A 22,404-nucleotide genomic window follows, 5' to 3' on the forward strand; every position below is an offset into this window, starting at 1 on the left:
TGGGCGTGCATGCATGCATGCAGGAGGGTTGATGGAGTTGGAGGGGTGATGAGGTGAGAGGTTTGGCATGCATGCATGGGCGTGCATGCATGCATGCAGGGTGGTGATGGTGTTGCATGGAAGTTGATTATGGGTTGTGTATGGAAGAGAGAGAAACCGAGAGTTGGGGTTGCATGGAGTGGGTTGGGTGGTTTGTTGTTGAGGTTGCCGAGAGTTAGGGTTGGTTAGTTTGTGGGTGATGGCCGAGAGTTGGGAAGGTTGGATTGAGAGGGTTGGTAGGAGGGTGGTGAGCTGGGTGGTGAGGGAGTTGGGGTTGGCATGCATGCATGGGCGTGCATGCATGCATGCAGGAGGGTTGATGGAGGTGGAGGGGTGGTGAGAAGGTTGGAGGTTGGTTGGTGCATAGGTATGCATGTGGATGGGGAGTTGGCTGCGAGAATGGGAGTTGGAGCACTCGAAATGGCCTTTTCGAGTGCTCGACATTGTGGCAGAGAGTGAGGGTTGGTTGGTGCATGGAATTCGAGCACTCAAACCAGAATTGAGAGTGCTCGAAATGAGAGCAGTAGGTTCGGCAGTATGGGTTGAAGAATTTGGAGCACTCAAATTGGAAGCTAGAGTGCTCTAAATGAAGGCAGTAGGCTCATGGAAACTTGGTTAAAGCCTTGGAGCACTCGGCAGTGAGCATTGAGGGGGAGAGATGAATTATTGCATGCATTGTAACATTATGTGCTTCATTCTTATGCATTGTGAATGTGAATATGATCAACTGAGAGCTGAAGAATTGATACAACCTTGAAATATGCTTCCAAATCAATGCATGGAGAGAATAGTTGCACCTTGCATGCATGGATAGAAAGTAAAACTTGGCATGGAAAATTATGAAACTTGGCACACTATTCTAATGCAATGCAGGGATGGACTTGTGGGAAAAAAAAAATTTCAAAAATTTTGCAATTGCAGGGATGGAAAAATTGCCAAGCTCGAAGCTTCAATGCAATGCATGGAAATTTAGAAAAAATTTCAAATTGTGCAAATTTTTTTTTTTTTTTTTTTATATATTTTTTTTTATTTTTTTATTTTTTTATTTTTTTATTTTTTTCAATGAGTGCATAGATGATTTCAAGAAGATTTCCCAACTTTTGCAACCTCACATAATGCATGGATGATTTGGAGAAAATTTTCAAGCTTTGGAACATCTCTTCAATGCATGGATGAGATTAAGAACATTTCAGCAATGCATTAAAAATGAGAGATTGCACATGAGTTGCATGCCAAAGATCCTATGAAATTGCTCGAAAGCGATGGAAATTTCCGGGAATGAAAATTAGAGCTGAGAAGGTCTAAGAGGCCAGTCTAAAATTGTGAAACACAACTGAAGACCATTTCAGAAAAATCAAATTTTTGGCTTATCTAAACCGTTTCCCAGAAAATTTTTGTTTGTAAGGCACGAGCAATTTCAAAGAGAAGGAAGCTTGGAACATCGAAAGAATTTATTCCCTTGCTTTGCTAAATTTAATGTCGATAGCTAGACCAAGCTAGAGCAGGCACTAATCCTCATAAATGGGATCCGTCAAGGGGACTTCCTCAACTTTTCGGGTTAGAATGGTGTTGTCAATGCAAGGCTTAAGCCTTTGGCCATTTACCTTGAAGAGTGATCCACTTGCAGGATCATGAAGTTCGATTGCTCCATGAGGAAAGACGGTAGTGACAATGTATGGACCATCCCATCTTGACCGGAGTTTACCGGGAAAGAGTTTCAAGCGGGAATTGAAAAGCCAGACCTTTTGTCCCGGGGCAAAAGACTTTTTGACGATGTGTTTGTCGTGAAAAGCTTTAGTCTTTGCCTTGTAAATTTTTACATTTTCATACGCGTCATTACGCAATTCCTCAAGTTCATTTAATTGCAACGCATGATTAGAGCCGGCTTGTTTGAGATCAAAATTGAACCTTTTTACGGCCCAATAAGCACGGTGCTCTAATTCTACCGGGAGATGACATGCTTTGCCAAAGACAAGTCGATATGGTGACATGCCAATGGGTGTCTTATAAGCTGTCCGGTAAGCCCAAAGTGCATCGTTTAGCTGTAATGACCAATCTTTGCGGTCCGGTCTAACCGTTTTTTCTAAAATGTGCTTAATCTCCCGGTTAGAAATCTCTACTTGACCACTCGTTTGAGGGTGGTAAGGTGTAGCAACCTTATGAATGACTGAATACTTAGTAAGTACGGATTTGAGATAACGATTTCGGAAATGAGATCCGCCATCACTAATGATTGCTCGGGGTGTACCAAAATGACTAAAGATGTGAGATTGAATGAAATGGATCACGACTTTATGATCATCGGTTTTGGTAGCCGCGGCTTCAACCCATTTAGACACATAATCCACCGCTACAAGGATGTACTCATAGCCATAAGAAAATGGAAATGGTCCCATGAAGTCAATCCCCCACACATCAAAAATTTCAACAATTAAAATGTTGGTGAGGGGCATCATGTCTCTTCGGGACATGGATCCAAGTTTTTGACATCGTTCACACGATTTGCAAAAATTGTATGCATCCCGGAACAAGGTAGGCCAAAAGAATCCGCTTTGAAGGATTTTGTTAGCGGTCTTTTTGGCACTGAAATGGCCTCCACAAGCAAGAGTATGGCAAAAATTTAAAATGCTTGTGGCCTCGGTTTCAGGAATACATCGCCGGATGATTTGGTCCGGGCAATACTTGACTAATTCCGGATCTTCCCAAAAGAAATGCTTGACTTGGGAGAAAAACCGGTCCCTCTCTTGTTTGGACCAATGAGCTGGAATTTTGCCAACCGCAAGATAATTGACAATATCCGCAAACCACGGAAGAGTAGAATGTGAAACTTGAAGAAGTTGCTCATCCGGAAAGGAATCACAGATGGCTGCAAATTCTGAAGATTTCTCAATAAGTAAGCGAGAGAGATGATCGGCGACAACATTGTCGGTCCCTTTTTTGTCCCGGATGTCAATGTCAAACTCTTGAAGTAAGAGGATCCATCGAATTAAGCGGGGTTTTGTCTCTTTTTTCGCTAACAAATGCCTAAGAGCGGCATGATCTGAAAAGACGATGACCTTGGAGCCAAGAAGATAGGAGCGAAATTTATCCAAGGTGTACACCACAGCTAGCAATTCTTTTTCAGTGGTGGTGTAGTTCAATTGGGCATCGCAGAGAGTTTTGCTAGCATAATAAATGACATGCGGAAGTTTATCCACACGTTGGCCCAAAACCGCCCCTAATGCATAGTCGGATGCATCACACATGATCTCAAAGGGAAGAGACCAATTAGGGGGTTTCATGATCGGGGCAGAGGAGAGGAGAATGCGAAGTTTGATGAAAGCTTCCATGCAAGCGTCATCAAAATTGAACGGAACATCCTTGGCTAAGAGATTACACAAGGGCCGTGAGATTTTGCTAAAATCTTTGATGAAGCGATGATAGAATCCGGCATGGCCAAGAAAAGAACGGATTTGACGGACGGAAGTCGGAGGAGGAAGATTAGAGATTAACTCAACTTTTGCCTTGTCTACCTCGATTCCCCGCTTAGAAATGACATGTCCTAAAATAATGCCTTCTTGGACCATAAAGTGGCTTTTCTCCCAACTTAGAATGAGATTCGTCTCTTTGCATCTTTGGAGCACAAGAGATAAATTTTTGAGACACGAGTCAAAGGAGGAGCCAAATACGGAAAAGTCATCCATGAAAACTTCCAAGAACCTTTCAACCATATCGGAGAATATGGACATCATGCACCTTTGGAACGTTGCCGGTGCATTACATAGACCAAAAGGCATGCGTCGATAGGCAAAAGTACCAAAGGGACATGTGAATGTTGTTTTCTCTTGATCTTGGGGGGCGATGGCCACTTGGTTATAGCCGAAATAACCATCAAGAAAACAATAGAAGCTTTGGCCGGCTAACCTTTCTAGGATTTGATCAATAAATGGGAGTGGGAAATGATCCTTCCTAGTTGATGAGTTGAGTTTACGATAGTCAATGCACACACGCCACCCGGTGGTGGTTCGTTGTGGCACGAGCTCGCCCGCTGAATTTTCAACAACGGTGAGCCCGGATTTCTTGGGGACAACTTGTGTGGGGCTCACCCACTTGCTATTAGAGATAGGATAGATGATTCCCGCATCTAGCAATTTGATCACCTCTTTCATGACCACTTCCTTTATGTTTGGATTTAACCGGTGCTGGACCTCTCTAGTAGGCTTTGCGTCATCCTCCATATGAATGCGGTGCATACAAATGGAGGGGTCAATTCCTTTCAAATTTGCCACTGTCCAACCAATAGCTTCTTTATGCTCTTGGAGCACCGCTAAAAGGTTGGTCTCTTGGTCTTTTTGAAGGTCCGAGGCAATAATGACCGGAAGGGTTTGCTTTGGACCAAGGAACACATACTTGAGATGGGCCGGGAGCGGCTTAAGCTCAAGTTGTGGCGGAGATAACAATGATGGGACCGGAGGAGTGGTGGAAAGTTGGGGAAGTGGTTCTTTTGGAATTTTCCAAGGAGGTACATCCATGATAGCATTAATATCAAGCAAGGAATTGACTTCTTGAATGGCTTGATCAACATCAAAGTTTGAGAAGTCAAAATGAGACATGCAAGTTTCAAGGGGATCTTTGCTTAGGATGAAGGGGAGAGATTCTTCGACCACTTCATCAATGACATCCACAAGAAAACAATCATCCTCATTGGAGGGATGTTGAGTTGCATGAAAGATGTGGAGTTTGACTTGCATGTTTCCAAAAGCAATGTCCATCACCCCGGTTCGGTAATTAATTGATGCATTAGCCGTAGCTAAAAATGGCCTACCAAGGATCACGGGAATGTGCTTTTTTGGGTCATGGACTGGTTCCGTATCAAGAACCACAAAATCTACCGGGAAGTAGAATTTGTCCACTTTGATGATGACATCCTCAAGAATACCTCGTGGATGCTTGACCGATCTATCGGCAAGTTGCAAAACCACGGAAGTCGGCTTAAGATCGCCCAAACCAAGTTGTAGGTAGACCGAGTATGGAATTAAATTCACACTAGCTCCTAAGTCAAGGAGGGCCCTCTCGATTTTGCTGTCACCAATGACGCACGAGATTGTGGGGGCACCCGGATCCTTATACTTCAGGGGAGTGCTGTGCTGAATAATAGCACTAACATTTTCAGTCAACCTCACTTTTTTTGGCAAATGATTTTTAGAAGTGCGCTTTTGAGTGCACAAATCTTTGAGAAATTTTGCATAGGGAGGGATTTGCTTGATAGCATCCAACAGGGGCAAGTTAATCTTCACTTGCTTGAAAACTTCCCACATGTCTTGAATTTTACAATTCTTGTTCCCAAAATGTGTCGACTCTTGAAGACGTTGAGGAAACGGAGCTTTTGGCTCATAAGTAGTTTCCACATTTGGGGAGACATGTGTGGGATATCCGTGAATGGTATTGGGACAAGAATTTGGATTAGAAGAGCTTGAATTTGGATTTTTCAACGGCGAAACTTCCTCACTTTTGTCTCCATCGACCTTGTTGTCCACCACTCTACCACTCCGAAGGGTGGTGATAGCTTGAACTTGTTCATGAGTCGGCCCACTCGGAGGAGGGGTTTCGTCAATCACATGCATTCCTCTAGGATTTTCAAAAGGTTGAGAGGGAAGCTTGCCCTTGTCCTTTTGAAGCAATTGATTCACCGAGTTAGCTATTTAGCCCACTTGATTTTTGAGATTAGCTATGGATTGAGTATGAGAGTGAACCATTTGGAGAGTAGGCTGCAAGGATGTCAAGAGTTGCTTGTTGGCATCCATTATTTGCTTATTTAATGATTCCATCATTTGCTTGTTTGCAGCTACTATCTCGTCAGTTGGACACACAGGAGGTTGATTGGAGACATTTGGATTGTAAGGAGGACGGTAACTTAAAGAGGCTTGGAAAGGTCTACCTTGATATTGAGAAGAGGGCTGATTTTGCCGCCCTTTGTTTTGGAATTGGGAATTCTGTAGGGCTTGTTGCCGCCACGAGAAATTCGGATGATCTCGCCAACCCGGATTGTAGGTGTTGGAATATGGATTGTTCCCGGGCCGCGAGAACATGGCATTAGCTTGCTCTTGGTTGGGACTAGGAAATTGCTCCGGTGTGGGGCAATCTTCCGAGAGATGGAATGGACTAGTACATGAAGCACAAACTGAACTTGCCGAATTTTGAGACAATGAAGGAGGAAGATGTGGTGCCATCAATTGATAGAATTTATGAGCGATGGCATCCACTTGAGATGATTCCTCCCTTATTGACTTTGGTTGACAAGGGTTGGTGTTGTTTGGAGTGGTTGCGGTCGGAGCCCTACGAGAATTGTGTTGAAGTGAATTTTCACTCAAATTCTTAAGTAAGGTCCAAGCCTCATCCGCATTCTTGGACATGAACATCCCACCACAAGAAGAATCAACCATGAATCTATGGGTTTCGGTCAAGCCAGCATAGAAAGCTTGCACTAATTGCCATTTTGGGATCAAATGATGAGGACACTTCCGAAGAAGATCTTGTAACCTTTCCCAAGTCTCGTGGAGTTGTTCTCCATCAACTTGAGAAAAGCTTAGAATGGAACGCCTCATTTGGTTTGTTTTACTCACCGGATAATACTTCTTAAGAAATTCTTGTTGCAATTGAGCCCAAGAAGTAATAGAGTTGGGAGCGAGGGAGTTCAACCAATATTTTGCCCTATCCTTTAGGGAGAATGGGAAAAGATGGAGATGAAGTGCATTGTCCGGAAAACCTCTCAACCGGATGGTCGAACAGATTTCAAGGAACTCATCAAGATGCTTATATGGATCTTCATTATCAAAGCCATGAAATGATGGAAGCATTTGAATGGTACTAGACTTGATCTCATATTGAGCTGCATCGATGTTTGGCATCACTATGCAAGATGGAGAAGCATAGGTGGTAGGGATGAAATGATCTCTAAGAGTCATTGGCTCGATATTAGGAATTTCAGCCCTTTCATTCCCCGGATGTCCTACGTTATCCCCCATTATATTGAATTCAGTTCCAAGGTCCCTTATAAGAGTGGGTTCCCTAAGGTTCCGTCTAAGAGTTCTTTCAAGAGAGTTAATATCAATGGGAGAATCGATTGTGGGTAAGGAAAGTGACCTACGACCGAACATCAACAACAAAGCATATACTCAACAAAGCAATTCATCAACCACAACTCCACATACGATGTTCCCTTTCTCCTCAATTATCAAGACGGAAAATGTAAATGGCCACGACAAGGACCGATGCTTGAACACAAAATATAAACAAGTTAAGAGCCTCGACAAGGGCTTCACAACTAAATTAAACACATACACAATATTCACAATGCGAAACTAGAAGTCAAGAGACTTACCTGGGGTCCTCTAGACTTACAATTTGCTAGCATTCCCCCGGCGAGATTCGAGTCCCTAGAATCTTACAACACTTAAAACATTGAGATGGTCAAAACACACAGGAAATATTCACAAGACACAATATTCACAATCAAACTAACATTAACCCTAGAACGTTGGTTGCTAAATCGTTTGCAGTCCCCGGCAACGGCGCCAAAAATTGATCGGTTGGTCAATTAACATCAACCTTCGCAATAGCACGAATCATTGTAAAATAGGGCTATTTGGTCGGGTAAGTCGAACCACAGGGACTGCGCTAGTCTAATACAACCTAAATGTCTAGAATCATTCTTAGAATGATGAAGGGTTTATAGAGGTTTTGTTGGATGTCACTTAAGCTAGGAAATTACAAGTGCATAAAACAATAAATTGCAAGAATTCAAGGGAGTGAAGTACAAGTAAAGAAGGCTAGGGAAATGAATCCACCTCCATCCCTATACACATGCTAGGTTAAGATTAATTTAAGGGGAAAACAACATATATGATAGTCATGATACATAACAATACTAGGTTGCTATAATATCCTTAAGAAGTTCATTTAAATAGAAAGGCAAGAATAAACCATCAAAGGTTCACATGATCAACTACCTAAACTAAAATGTAGCTTAGAACATGCTTACTAAGCCAAGGATTATCAAGCCCTAATTTAAATGGTGAATGCACATAAGGCTAAGAATCAAGTATAGCCCATCAAAGGGAAACCCTAAGCCATGAACTATCTAGGTTCTCCAACTCCATGCCATTAAAACCATTCCATGATCTAACTTCCATTGTCACCATGGAAGTGCAAGCAATATGATTAAGAAAAGCAACCATCCAAGACAAGATGAATAACTCACAACAATCATTTAAAACATTCAACATTCATTACAACAAAAATGAGGCTCTTGATCATGGAAAGACTATCAAAAATACATTGTAATCCCCAAAAATAAACTATACTAACACATGCTTACAAGGGAGGGGTTTCATCACCTCCCTAGATGAGGTTTAGTTGCCCATTGGTGAGCTAGAAGAAGGAAGAAGCATCATCCTCATCTCCATTTTCGAGCTCCTACTGTAGCACTCAAGAACACCCTTCTCCTTGCTCTCTTCTCTCTCCTCTATCTTGCTAAAGATGATCCTCCTTAATGTGTGGCCCTTGGGTAGCCTTTTATGCTCCAACAATACCCTCTCTCCTCCAAGGAACACCTCCAACCACTTCATAAAGAAGGAAGATGGCATTGAGGAAACCAATGTGCAAGTGGGCTGAAATGAGCCATTTCCAAAGGGGATTCTGCCTGATTTTCGAGCACACGCTTGGTGATCTCGAGCACTCTAACTTAGTACAATGTGCAACATGCTCCTCTTGCTCAACGCTGACCTATTTTGGGAAAACTGCTATAACTTTGTGCGCCGAACTCCGAATGACGATCTATTTGAAGATTTGGAGAGCTGATTCAGTGCTTTAAAAACTTCATGTTTTGATGAAGACCCAATTCTCAAGTCTGGTTGGTCGAAAATGGGGAGAAAGGCAGTACATCAGTGCTGCTAGGCAGTTCTGCGCACCTCTGTTGTGAAGATCATAACTTTCTGCTCCGAACTCCGAATGATGAACCACTTGAAGATTTGGAAAGCTGATTCAGAGATCTAAATCTTTCATGTTATGATGGAAGTCGAGTTCTTGAGTTTACTAGGTCGAAAAATGGCGACAAAAGTCAGGATCACCGCTGCCAGAAAATCAGAAATGGCATCCTTTTTGTTCAAAATTCCACAAGGCCTCATTTTTTGCTTCCTTTTTGCACTTCAACCTGAAAATGCATAAAAACATGCAAATGGAGTTAATCTACATAAAATAATTAATAACTGGACTTTGTTAATGTAATTTAGGGCGCTTGAATATACAATATTCGGCGCTTATCAGTAACTGGAAGTGAAAGCTAGAATGAAAGGGGTCACTTGGTACCCTATGGCACAAATGACAACTAAAGGAGCAAGATCTAGTTCAAACTAGACCACATATACCATTAAATGGCCCAAACAAGATTAACGAAGTCGAGTGGAAGTAAACCAATTGGTACAAGCTTGAAGAAACAACAACCAAACAAAATCAACAAGGCAGCTCCATTTCGGTCACCGAAATGGAGCTTTGGTCGGCCAAAGTGAGCCAGGAAAAAAAGAAAGGAATAAGCCTTCATTTCGGTCGACCAAAATGACAAACAGGTCAACCGGTTTGTGGCTGGAGATGAAATTGGCTACTAGAATTGACAAAATACTATTCAAATTGGATTGAACAATGAACCGGTCGACGAAATAAGCCACCGGTCGACCGAAACAGGTCAAAAAAACTAAAAATCCGGCTTGCTATGCACCAAATGATGAAAGAATTCCTAAGTCTCATTGGAATCCCCAATGGCATGATCAATTTACATTATATGCTACCGTGTGATGATGTGAACATACACACAAGTGTAAAATGGTGTTTTAAACATGTTACAATGGCCCATGGCCTTATTACAATTCATTTACAAAATTTGACATGCCAACCTCCAAAGTTAATAAAAATACATTTCTTAAACAAAATGTGGCACCAAATGAGTACAAGTAAAATTATAAACATGCTTGACCCTTGGCCTCATGTTATACGTGTCCAATACATTACAAAAAAGTGTACTTATGTACAAATTACATATATGGAATCAAGGATACAAGTTTTGACAAAAAAAAAAAAAAGCTACAAATAGGATTTCATGCCAACATTTTCATGAAAATGATACTTCAAGTCTACGAAACTTCCATGGCTTAGTGTACATCCCAAATCAAGGTCCCTGTACCTAAAAAATGTCCCCACTACGTGGGTGAGTAACATAAAGCTACTCGTAGGAGATGATCATGCATCGACCTAGCATTTTACAATTATATCACCTTAAGATGAAACATGTTAAGGGGCTAATGCCCCTAACGTCTATGTTAGAGTGAGACTCAGGGACCATCCTAAGCTACTCATGCAATTTAAAGTGAACAACGGCATACAAGTATACATGCTCAAGTATACTAAATAATATTAAAACATGTTATACGACATGCAAGCATATATTTCCAAGTATACTAAACCATATTTAGACAAGTCATGCAAATATCCAAACATATTTACACAAGTGTACATTTTATATGGAAATCTCGTAAATCAAGTATACAAACACAAGTATACTAAGATAAAAAAGATACGCTTAAAACAAGTACACACGGCACAAGCATACTAAATAAAATTTAAACTCACAGAGCAAGTATACAAGTTCAAGTATACCAAATAGGATTCAAATATCCAAAGCAAGCATTAATGCTCAAGTTACAAGTAATCCATGATTAACAACTTCAAATTAATTGCGAAATCAAATAGTGGAACGACTAGGATATGCGGTCGCTAGACCAAGCAAGTATTTTCAAATAATTACAACCCACAAGGTACCACATAGTGCGCACTTATGACTTAGAGGACACTTGTCCACGTATTAGAGCCAAACCCTAGCCAACACATAAATTATGTCCTCACAAGCTTTCCAAAATCAATAAGTTCAAAACTTACACAAAATCAAATGCAACTTAACACATTCTATGCACAAATAAGGTTGCATCTACACAAACCACGTCATAGAATTCAAGTCTAAGTAGCATATGACATGTCATGTCCTCAATATGCAATTTAAATACAAAGTAAGAATATTTTACAACAATTGAGCCACATCACCATCCTAAGCCACAAGTACTAAATAAGCTTCAATTTATCAACAAGCTTTCAAGGTAAACAATTGTAATATTCTAATAAGCTATATACCTACACAAGATATATTTAAATAAGCTATTCAAGACAACGATATCACATATCATGCTAAGTCCAATTACCATTTTAAGATACCCTAAGTACTAATTCTACATCTAATTAGTAATATGTTCATAAGGTAATTTATTGCACTACATTTCATGAGATTATCAACTTAACATGAAAAGTCTCTAGATTTCAAGTCAATTCCAAATAAACTTAAATTAATATACGTTAAAGGACATAGCACGGTCTTCACATATATTATATCCAAAATCAATTTAAATGACAACAACACTTAAAATAAAATTAATTAAGCTAATTAATTAATTTTCTCTAGATTTTTAAACAACTCCAAATATCCTCAATTTAACATATTTTAAAGAACTCACCAAGGCCTACTTTAATATCACATTACAAGTTGATTTCATGCTTGTTTCAACTATGTGAATTAATCTTTCACAAAAGATAAATATTAAATAAAATTTGCAATTCTTATTCAAATGCTCCCAATTTAATATATGTTGATAAACATACCAATGCCTAATTTACTAGCATACCACAATTTAATTCCAAGTTATACACAACCACATGAATTAAATCTTAAATATAGAAATTAATTAAATTAAATTCTAAAACTTGAACAACTGCATGCTTACAAGTTTTATATGCTTATATAACAATCAAAACAACATAAATATAAACCTAAGACATCCCCTATCTCAATTTGAGATGAAAATCTCAAATCCCCATCGAAAGAAAAGTGCTCCGAATTCGACGATACTTCGGGGTTTTGTCGGTGACAACACGATGAACAAGAATCCAAGGAAGCCCCATCAAAATCACAACTTGAATTCAAACCCGAACTCAAAATTTGGCCCAAAACAGGTCCTAATAAGGGGGAAAGGTGGAGCACGACGAGGCTTACGATAAATATTAAGGCCGAAAACTTTCTACCAAGGAAATCAAGTGGAGGAGAAGAAGAAAAGGTGGCAGCCCAAGGATCTCCCATGGCTGCCAGCCAAAGAGGGAGGATGATGATGGAAAAAGTGACTTTTTACTTTAAGACATTCTATTTATAGGAAAACCCTAAAAGTGCCCCAAGAGGGCCCCGCCGGGTCAGGAAAAGTAAAATTTGAGCAAAAGCGCTTAAACGGTAAAACTCTATGAACAAAAAAGAACCAAGATGAGGAAATATGAATAACGGAAGAAACGAAGTCAAAAACTGAGTCCCGAGCAGAAAGTTATGCCCCGAACAAGTTTGGCGGCAACGGGGGCTAAAAACCCTGAAACTGGAGAAAAACAATCAGAAGGAAATTCTAAGAGTACGTGACTCGACGAAAAGTGAAAATGAGTCCTGTACGAAAATCTAAGCTCAAAACAAGCCATTTTGTAATAACTTTCATTAATTACACAATGGCCCCTCTAAAAAGTGAAAACTGCACTAATGACTCAGAATGAAAATATCTTCCAAAATATTTTCTTAAAAACCCCTGAATTAAAATATCTTCAAAAGATATTTATGAAAAATACCCCAAGAAAAGAAAAATATTCTGAAAAACTATGTATCCATGCCCCTATGGACACCGGGAGCAACCAGAGTACTTTACTACAAAAGTAAAGATACATATTTCGTGGAAACCACTTAGAATGAAGATACATGAAGTCAAAAACCAACTCTAAACACAAAAAGTGAGGGTTTGCCAACAAAGTGACAAACAGGGAAAAGACAAAATAGGGAAAAGAACGAAAAGTAAATAGTATCGAAAAACGAAAAATGTGGAAATGACTCGGTCCTTAAAGGATGTTGTCAATCCAAAGGAAAGAGTCTCAGAAACCATTTCCAAGCACTCGAGATGACACTAAGTAACGAGAAACTGAACCCAGAAAAGAAATTTCAACGAAAAAAATTCACCCGTAAAATTCTAAGGAAAAAAAGAAAGGAAGGAAATGACCGGGTCATTACAACCTATCATCCTTAAAGAGATTTCGTCCCTGAAATCAGGAACATTCCCAGAAGTACCAAAGAAGGACCGTATACAAGGTCACACCAAGGAACAGATCATAAAATACCCAAGGACAACTCCAAAGGTCTCAAGATCAACGAAGAGACACGAAACCGTGAACAGTGAGGCACCTCTCCAAACGAATTGACATACTAACCCAATGTCAACCACCCAAAAGAGATCAAGGTGACTACATGTCGAAAGAAGGAACACAACCAGAAGTAACATGGCAGCACGAATAGCGACTAGAACCCGCCCACAATGTACTCAAGGTGCGGTAGCATAGACAGTATCAAGTGCCCGCCCACACTCATATTACTAGCTAAGCAAGGTAGTAAGGTAGTATCGACGGCAACTAACACTTGCCCACACACAACTTGTACGGTAACATGACAATATAAAGCCCTAATTTGTCACCTGCCCCCAACAAGCTTACCCGTGAAACCTATCGATACAAATGACATCAATGTCAAAATAGTCATTACCAAAAGCACCACGAAAGCAAGGCATTTTGTGAGAGTTGCGATATGGTCCAAAGATGTCCGGTCGGACCATTCTGGCCAATCCCAAAACTCTGAAAACAATGTCATAGGCCGCTATATTTAATGCCTTAAATCCTCAATACTGGAAAAACTGACAACCCCAAGTCTCAAAACACAGTTGTCAACCACATCAGTCACAAATCCAAAGCCTGACAAGTCTATGCCTTCAAGCTAATAGATCGGACTTTACAAAAACAAACAATATCATCATCGCCCTAGCCACGACGACTTCCAACAAGGCAATGCACACAAAATCCTCCACATCATCCTAACACTAACCTATTACAAGGTTACGCCTAGGAATCCATACATCGGATCAAATTCACACACACAATCCCAATAACCAAGGTTACACAACCCCAAGCACAGTACGGAATGATAAAGGAAATGAACTAATAAAGCAATTAGTCATGAAACATATATATATCTATGCAAGTGTACATTCACAAGTATACTAAGAAATGTCAAAATTAAAACGCAATATGTGTATATGTACAAGTATACACTCATAAGTATACTAAGTAGTACTAAATCCATGGTAGACAAGTATACAGGCTCAAGTATACTAAATCAAAACGAACTGAAATAAACAACGCGCAAGCATGCTAGGTACAAGTATACTAAACATAACTGAAAATCAACGCACCAAATAACTAAACACATAGTGTACAAGGGCAATCAAATACGTTACCTATCACATAGGGGTCAAGCATCACAGACATACTACACATCGCTTATGATGATAGCATGACAAGCAGATATAGTAAATGGAAAACACATCATCTATACCAACACATAACCATCAAATAGTCACATCCCCTAACATGTTTCTAAGGCATGCTCAAAACAACAAAGCATATAAACATGTAAGAATCACTATGCAAATAACAATCCCACAAAATCAAAAGCAAGAAGGGATGGAATGCCTCTTAGAAGGACAACTCACAAAAAGGAATCTGAAAACCTGGACTCATCCGATCTCTCTCCGTGAGAAAAAGAATCATCTCCCTAGAATGAACACTAAGGTTCCTAAAATAAAGAGCCTGCAAGTCTTTCCCCAAGACTGGCTCAAACACAAGATGGAATCCTAACGCCACATAAAACAAACAACGATGTAATGGATAGTCCCAATACTAACCATTACGAGACACCAACAAAAGAAATCAACTCAGGTTATCGATGAGTTCGACAAGAACTCTACAGGATCCTATCGAAACCCTAAACACCAAATCCCAAGTCTCCAAGGATGAGGGAGAGTAATTAATTGCATCAGTGTAATTAATTACACGAAACCACTCACACCCCAACCTTAGCTCGTAAGAGCTGTCCAAGGTAAGACAAGAAGAATCCTAGGTCAACGCACCTATCAAATTTCTAACCATTACTCTAAGAAAAAGAAACGCGAGGACCTCGCCATTGAGGCTCACGAAAACAAAACTCCCAATCCCCAAGGAAGGACTCAAGTCAATCCGACTCATCGTCCCATGACGCTATAAACAAGACCCCAATTATATCATCACATTAAGGTCACCACGAGACTCTAAAATTTGATGCCGTAGCATCAATCTCAACCAACCAAGCTGAGAGAACCCGCAATGCCTAAACAAGACATAGAAATAAATAGTTAACACGTAACACAACAATGGACTACATACCCACACAAGTAGTAAAGGATCACATAAGGCATGTCGATACACACAACATACAGTCATGCTAAGGATAACAACCACATACAATATACTAAAACAAACAAGCATAACCCTAATGTTAAGCAGACAAGCGTAAATCAACATGCTAAAACAGACAAGCACATACAATCTGCTAAGACCTACAAGTATATACAATGTACAAAAGTAAACAAGTACATATGTTATGCTGAGGCAGTTAAAGTAAACTTCTAAACATACGTCCACATAAGCACGTAAATATGTTATCACATTTAACATGTTATCAAAAAGCAAATAAAAACATAGGTCATGACAACACAAGCATAATATGCACCCAAAACCCATTGTCCTAAGGTTTTCGAACCTAAGAGCTCTGCTACCACCTGTGACGACCCTGGATTTTTCAACCTAGTGTGTGTCCTGTAATGACCCGAACCGGATCCAAAAATGTGAAAGCAAAACAGAAACAAGGTCTATAGAGACATCAATCATCCCTAAGACACCAGAGTGACCTTCTATGAAGTCACGGAACTCAAGGAAGTAACCGGAAGTGAAAGCTAGAATGAAAGGGGTCACTTGGTACCCTATGGCACAAATGACGACTAAATGAGCAAGATCTAGTTCAAACTAGACTGCATATACCATTAAATGGCCAAAACAAGATTAACGAAGTCGAGTGGAAGTAAACCAATTGGTACAAGCCTGAAGAAACAACAACCAAACAAAATCAACAAGGTAGCTCCATTTTGGTCGATTGAAATGGAGCTTCGGTCGGCCAAAGTGAGCCAAGAAAAAAAGAAAAGAATAAGCCTTCATTTCGGTCAATCAAAATGACAAACCGGTCAACCGGTTTGTGGCTCGAGATGAAATTGGCTATTGGAATTGACAAAATACTGTTCAAATTGGATTGAACAATGAACTAGTCGACCAAAATAAGCCACCGGTCGACCGAAACAGGTCGAAAAAACTAAAAATCAGGCCTGCTATGTACCAAATGATGAAAGAATTCCTAAGTCTCATTGGAATACCCCATGGCATGATCAATTTACATTATATGCTACCATGTGATGATGTGGACATACATGCAAGTGTAAAATGGTGTTTTAAACATGTTACAATGGCCCATGGCCTTATTACAATTCATTTACAAAATTTGACATGCCAACCTCCAAAGTTAATAAAAATACATTTCTTAAATAAAATGTGGCACCAAATGAGTACAAGTGCAACTATAAACATGCTTGACCCTTGGTCTCATGTTATACGTGTCCAATACATTACAAAAAAGTGTACTTATGTACATATTACATATGTGGAATCAAGGATACAAGTTTTGACATACAAAGCTACAAATAGGATTTCATGCCAACATTTTCATGAAAATGATACTTCAAGTCTACGAAACTTCCATGGCTTAGTGTGGATCCCAAATTAAGGTCCCTGTACCTGAAAAATGTCCCCATTACGTGGGTGAGTAACATAAAGCTACTCGTAGGAGATGAGCATGCATCGACCTAGCATTTTACAATTATATCACCTTAAGGTGAAACATGTTAAGGGGCTCATGCCACCTAACGTCTATGTTAGAGTGAGACTCAGGGAGTATCCTAAGCTACTCATGCAATTTAAAGTGAACAACAGCATACAAGTATGATGAACGCTGAAAAGTGCGTATTTAAACCCCTTAAGCTTAAGCATTCTAGTACCTTTATCTATCTTACTTCACCGTTTTAGATTGATTTCGTATTATTTCCATTTTTAGACACTTAACCCGAAAATAAGCTAACTCAGCCAAATAAGAGCAGAAATGAAGCAATTCTGGGACGAATAAAAGAAAGGAGCCAAGTGGAAGCAAAAGGAAGAAAAAGGTGGAAATCAACATCTTCGATCAATCTCAAATCAAAGTTCGATCGATCCAACATGATCGGTCTCAGCACTTCAAGATGGATCAAAGCCATGATGGCATTTTCAGAGATCTTAAGAGTTCGATCGATCCAACGTCATTCTTCGATCGATTGAACTGCCTTGTCCTTATCCAAATGATTGATCTTATCTAGTTGTACCACCCTACCAACCATTTTTGTCCTTTTCCCAAAAATATCTTCTAAATATCTCAGATTTGTCTTTATCTAAAAAGCACCATCATTGACGATCGATCCAACCTAAGTTTGATAGATCTCAGCCATGTTCGATCGATCTAAGTCTAAGGTTCTATCGATCAAACTTCCTCCAGTGCGAAAAAGTTAAAATTCCAACTCACAAAAAGTTATCCTTTATCCAATTATTGGGGAATATTTTGTGCACGACCCTAACTCATTTTGTGTGTCATTTGACTTACCTATATAAGGATAAGGATTACTTTTTATATGAGAACATAATATACCACATCATATCATCTCATACCTTGTAAGAACTCTTGGAGAGCAAGCTTAGAGGAGGAGGAGGCTAGAGACACCATTGGAGACTCTTCATCTACCAAGGAGCAAATCTCTACCATGGAGTTAGCCCTTGAGGGTTGGAGAAGCACTACTATGAGTGGCTAGACATCCTCTTGGGGCTAGAGTTAGCCCTAAGCATGCTTTCTACATCTTGATTTTGCGTATTATTGAGGGATTAGTGTTGTAATACATGTTTTGGCACTTTTACATATATAGATCTTGTTTATTCAACGATTTATGTGGTTTAATGTTTCCAATTGATCATTACATTCTATCCATATGTCTATGTATGCTAGAATAGATGTTCATGTGTTTGTTTCTATTTCTTGTGTTATTGATGCATGTCTATGTGTATTGATGCTATAGATCTAGAGATTGTCAAAACATTGTACTTAAAGGAATGCTCTTGTAATTTTCTAGATGGTTCATGCTCATTTCTTGATAGATTGTGCCTCTTCCTTAGTTTAATTAGTTTAATTTTATGTCATTAGCTTAATTGTAGTGTAGTGGTAGCATAGTTGTTAAATGGGAGGACAATCCATGCTTGTTGTTTTATGTTCCATACTTTTGAATGCAAGTAGCATACGTCTCTAACCTTGTGGTGTATTTGGCTTGTGAGCTTAATGAAAGGATTAATGACTTGCTAGATATATTGTGCTTTTCACATGCTATTTAGACAATATATACTTAATTGCTAGATATATTATGCTTTTCACATGTTGATTAGACAATGTATGCTTAATTGGTCACCTTTGCTAATTGAATCAACCAAACACACACACACACATCAATATTGCAACACACATTTCCCTTATTAGTCACTAGTTAAAGGTGTAGAAAAGCATTGTTTGGTGGTGACCTCTAAACCCCAAGAACTCTCTCTCTTTTACTTACTCTTTGTTGCATTCAATTATTTAGTTTAATTTGCTCTGTAGTTTAATCAACCAACTAACCATTTGTTTGATCACTCGACCTATTAACCCTAATAGTGATTCCATAACCAAATTCGACTCCAATCCCTTGGGACGATCCCTACTCACCCTAACTATATTTTTAGTGAAGGTAGTAGTGGCTTCTATAAATGTAAAACTTGGCCCTCGCCTTAATACACTCTCTCTAAGCTTGATGTGTGGTAGGACGACACAATCGCCACCAAGTTTTTGGTGCCATTGCCGGGGATTAGGCAACGTCGTATTTGTGGAATCAATTAGGAATCAGTACACTTTTGATCGTGTCTTTACTTTGTTTTTATTTTTCTTTTTGTTACTTATTGTGTTTGTTCATCTTTGACAAGGAGCATTGAGCAAAGGAGCATTCAAGCAAAGGAGCTAAGCAAGCAAAGAAAAATGCTAAAAAAATTAAAAAATTGCTAAGCTAAGATATAAATTTGGAGTTGAAGTGCTAAAGGACCTTTGTGAGCTTTTTCTTACTCAATCCCTTAGTTAAATTGTCGGCCCACGTGGAGGCTTGTTTTCAATTTCTTAGATAAATCGTTAGCCCACGTGGAGGCATTTTTAATTGTTCTTTGCATCATTATTGTTAAAGCATAGGAGTATGGGTTAAGTGTTTGTGGAGGAAGATTTATTAAATTGTTGTCAAGTTGAAGTGTTTGTTCATTCATTGTTTTTATGTGTTTTTACATTGTGCATGCATGGTCGTAGATCACTAAGACCAACTCTTGTCCCTCTTGATTTGCATCTTGAATCCGTAATTAGAAATCCTAGGGGAAGAGGAAGTTCTAGTTCTACCTAATCCATTACATCAATGGAAGGCCATAATGAAGATTATGTAGAGGACCTTGGTCACACAGACCAACAAGGTATCCTTCATCCAAATATGCATCATGAGAACATGCAAGCACCATTAGACATGCCTAGGCCATTCATTCACCAACAACATCGACAAGGCCAAGTTCCATTTGGAATGCCAAGGACAATGTATGCTCCACAACCTCCCATCATTCAAGGAAATCAAAATCAAGGTGCCCACGTTGCACCTCAAATTGCTAATCCTCCACTTGCTTTAAGAGATCACTATGTGCCTAATGAATACAATGCACCCACATGCATTCAATTGCCACCATTTAGAGCACATCACTATAAAATTAAGCCACAAACCATTCAAATGCTTCTTAACTATCATGGACTTCCAAGTGAAGAACCTTACAAGCATTTGGATGAGTTTCTAGAAGTATGTTCCACCGTAAAATATACGGACATGCCGGAAGATGTCTTAAGATTCAAACTTTCTCCATTCACCTTAAAAGACAAGGCTAAGTATTGGTTTAACAATCTTAGGTCTTTTACAATCACTTCTTGGGCAGAAATGCAACAAGAGTTCTTGAAAAAGTACTATCCAGTTTCTAAGACCAATGCCATGAGAACCTCAATTCGAGAATTTTCACATGGGATGGAGAAACGTTTCATGAGGCATGGGAATGCTTTAATGAATTACTTAGGAAGTGTCCACATCATGACATGCCCAAATGGCAATTAGTTTAATATTTCTTTGAGAGCTTATCGGACAATTATAAAGGCATGGTTGATACTTCCATGGGTGGCTCATACATTGATAGGCACAAGGATGACGTGTGGCGTCTTTATGAGAGCATGAGTAAAAATTCTTTGCATAGAACATTATCATCCACTCAAATGAAATAGCCGCCGAAATGAAGTCTTTATCTCAAAGGTTTGATCAATTTTTTATTAACCAAAACTCGGCGAACCAAGTATCTTCCTTCCCTATCCATTCTCATCGTTCATCAATTGAAACATGTATGACTTATTCTAGTGTTCTTCTTTCTACTTCTCATTGTCCTAACGGACAAGTGCAAAATGAACCTAATGAACAAGTCAATGCAACTTTTGTGAACCAAGGGAACAATCCTTATGGTACTCATTATAATCTAAGTTGGAGGAATCATCCAAATTTCTCTTGGAAAAACCAAGGAGAGGGCTCAAACCCTTCCCAAGGCGATTTTCAAGGGAAGTACATTCCACCTCCACTTCAAAACCAAGGATCCCAAGGTTATAGACCTTATCAATTATAAGGGAATCAATTTGCTAACACTCATTTTCCCAACCAATCTTATTCCCAAGGAAATGCTAGAAGTCCCGCCTTTGAAGAAAAAGTTTTGAATGCTTTGGGCACTCTTGAGGCTAACACACAATTGCTTCATTCCCACTCTTAATCTATTGCAAAGCTAGAAACCCAAGTAGGGCAAATAGCAAGCACTCTTAATGCAAGAGGAAGGGAAAGATGCCTATTAATACCCCACCTAAGCAACAATGTGTTATGGAAACCCATTCTTCATCAGAAGGCCACACCATTGAACATGTTAATGCAGTGACTACATTGCGAAGTGGTAGGATTGTGGACAATCAAGTTAAAATGTCCAATGAAGATAGTGAACCGGTGCAAGCTCAAGTTGTCACCCGCCCCGTTTCACATCCCATTCCTCCTTCATTGCATATACATGATCTTGTGAATGAGAAAACTTCAAAATGTGATTTGAAGAATGATTTTGAAAATGATTTAAAGAAAGATTTGCCGAAAAATGAATTTGAAAAGGTTTTGTTGAAAAATGATTTGAAACGAAGTGATTTCAAAAATTCTTGTGTTGAGGACTTTTCAAAAGGAAATGCTGAAAAAGTGTTTAAACCAAAAGTTCCATTTCCGGATGCCTTAAAAGGATCCATTTCAAAAGATAAGCAAAAGGCAAAAACCAATGAAATCATGGAAATGTTTAGGCAAGTGAAAGTCAATCTTCCACTTTTGGATGCAATCAAGCAAATTCCGGCTTATGCCAAATTCTTGAAAGACTTGTGCACCCAAAAGCGGAAGAATAAGAGCCAAACACCAAGAAAAGTGGTTTTAACCGAGCAAGTAAGCTCAATTTTGCAACATAACACTTTACCAAAGTTTAAGGACCCCGGTTCACCTACTACTTCATGCATCATTGGTGATCATATCATTAATCGGGCGCTTCTTAACTTAGGAGCAAGTGTTAACCTTCTTCCATACTTGGTTTATGTCGAATTGGGCCTAGGTGAATTGAAACCGACGTCGGTAGTTTTACAACTTGCCGACCGATCCATCAAGAAGCCTAGGGATATAATTGTGGATGTATTGATTAAGATTGACAAATTCTTCTTCCCCGTTGATTTTGTTGTCATTGAAACGGAACCGGTCCCCAATCCTAAAAGTCAAATTCCTGTTATCCTTAGCCGTCCTTTTTTGGCAACCGCTAATGCCAACATCAATTGTAGGATGGAGATAATGAAGATCTCATTTGGCCACATGAAGGTGAAGTTGAATATCTTCAATCCCACACCCAATTCATTTGACAAATATGAAAGAGAGGTTAATATTGTAGACAAATGTCATGATCTTCAATGTCAAGGAAGTGAGCTTTTGTGTAAGACCAAAACTTCAAAAAGATCATCTTCAACCTTGCATTCTCAAAGTGTTGTTTCAAATTCTTGCTTTGAAAGGGAATAGAAGCCCAAAAGTT

At 39.3% G+C, this 22,404-nt stretch overlaps 1 pseudogene; it reads right to left on the bottom strand.

The window, feature by feature from the left end:
• Positions 1 to 20,272: 20,272 nt before the first annotated feature.
• On the bottom strand, positions 20,273 to 20,370 carry LOC132284224 (small nucleolar RNA R71; annotated as a pseudogene).
• Positions 20,371 to 22,404: the final 2,034 nt, after the last annotated feature.

The sequence above is a fragment of the Cornus florida genome, unplaced genomic scaffold (genome assembly GCF_030987335.1).
Source record: "Cornus florida cultivar Cherokee Brave unplaced genomic scaffold, ASM3098733v1 CherokeeBrave_3.0.0_Hap2_Chr01, whole genome shotgun sequence".
Classification (NCBI taxonomy): Eukaryota; Viridiplantae; Streptophyta; class Magnoliopsida; order Cornales; family Cornaceae; genus Cornus; species Cornus florida.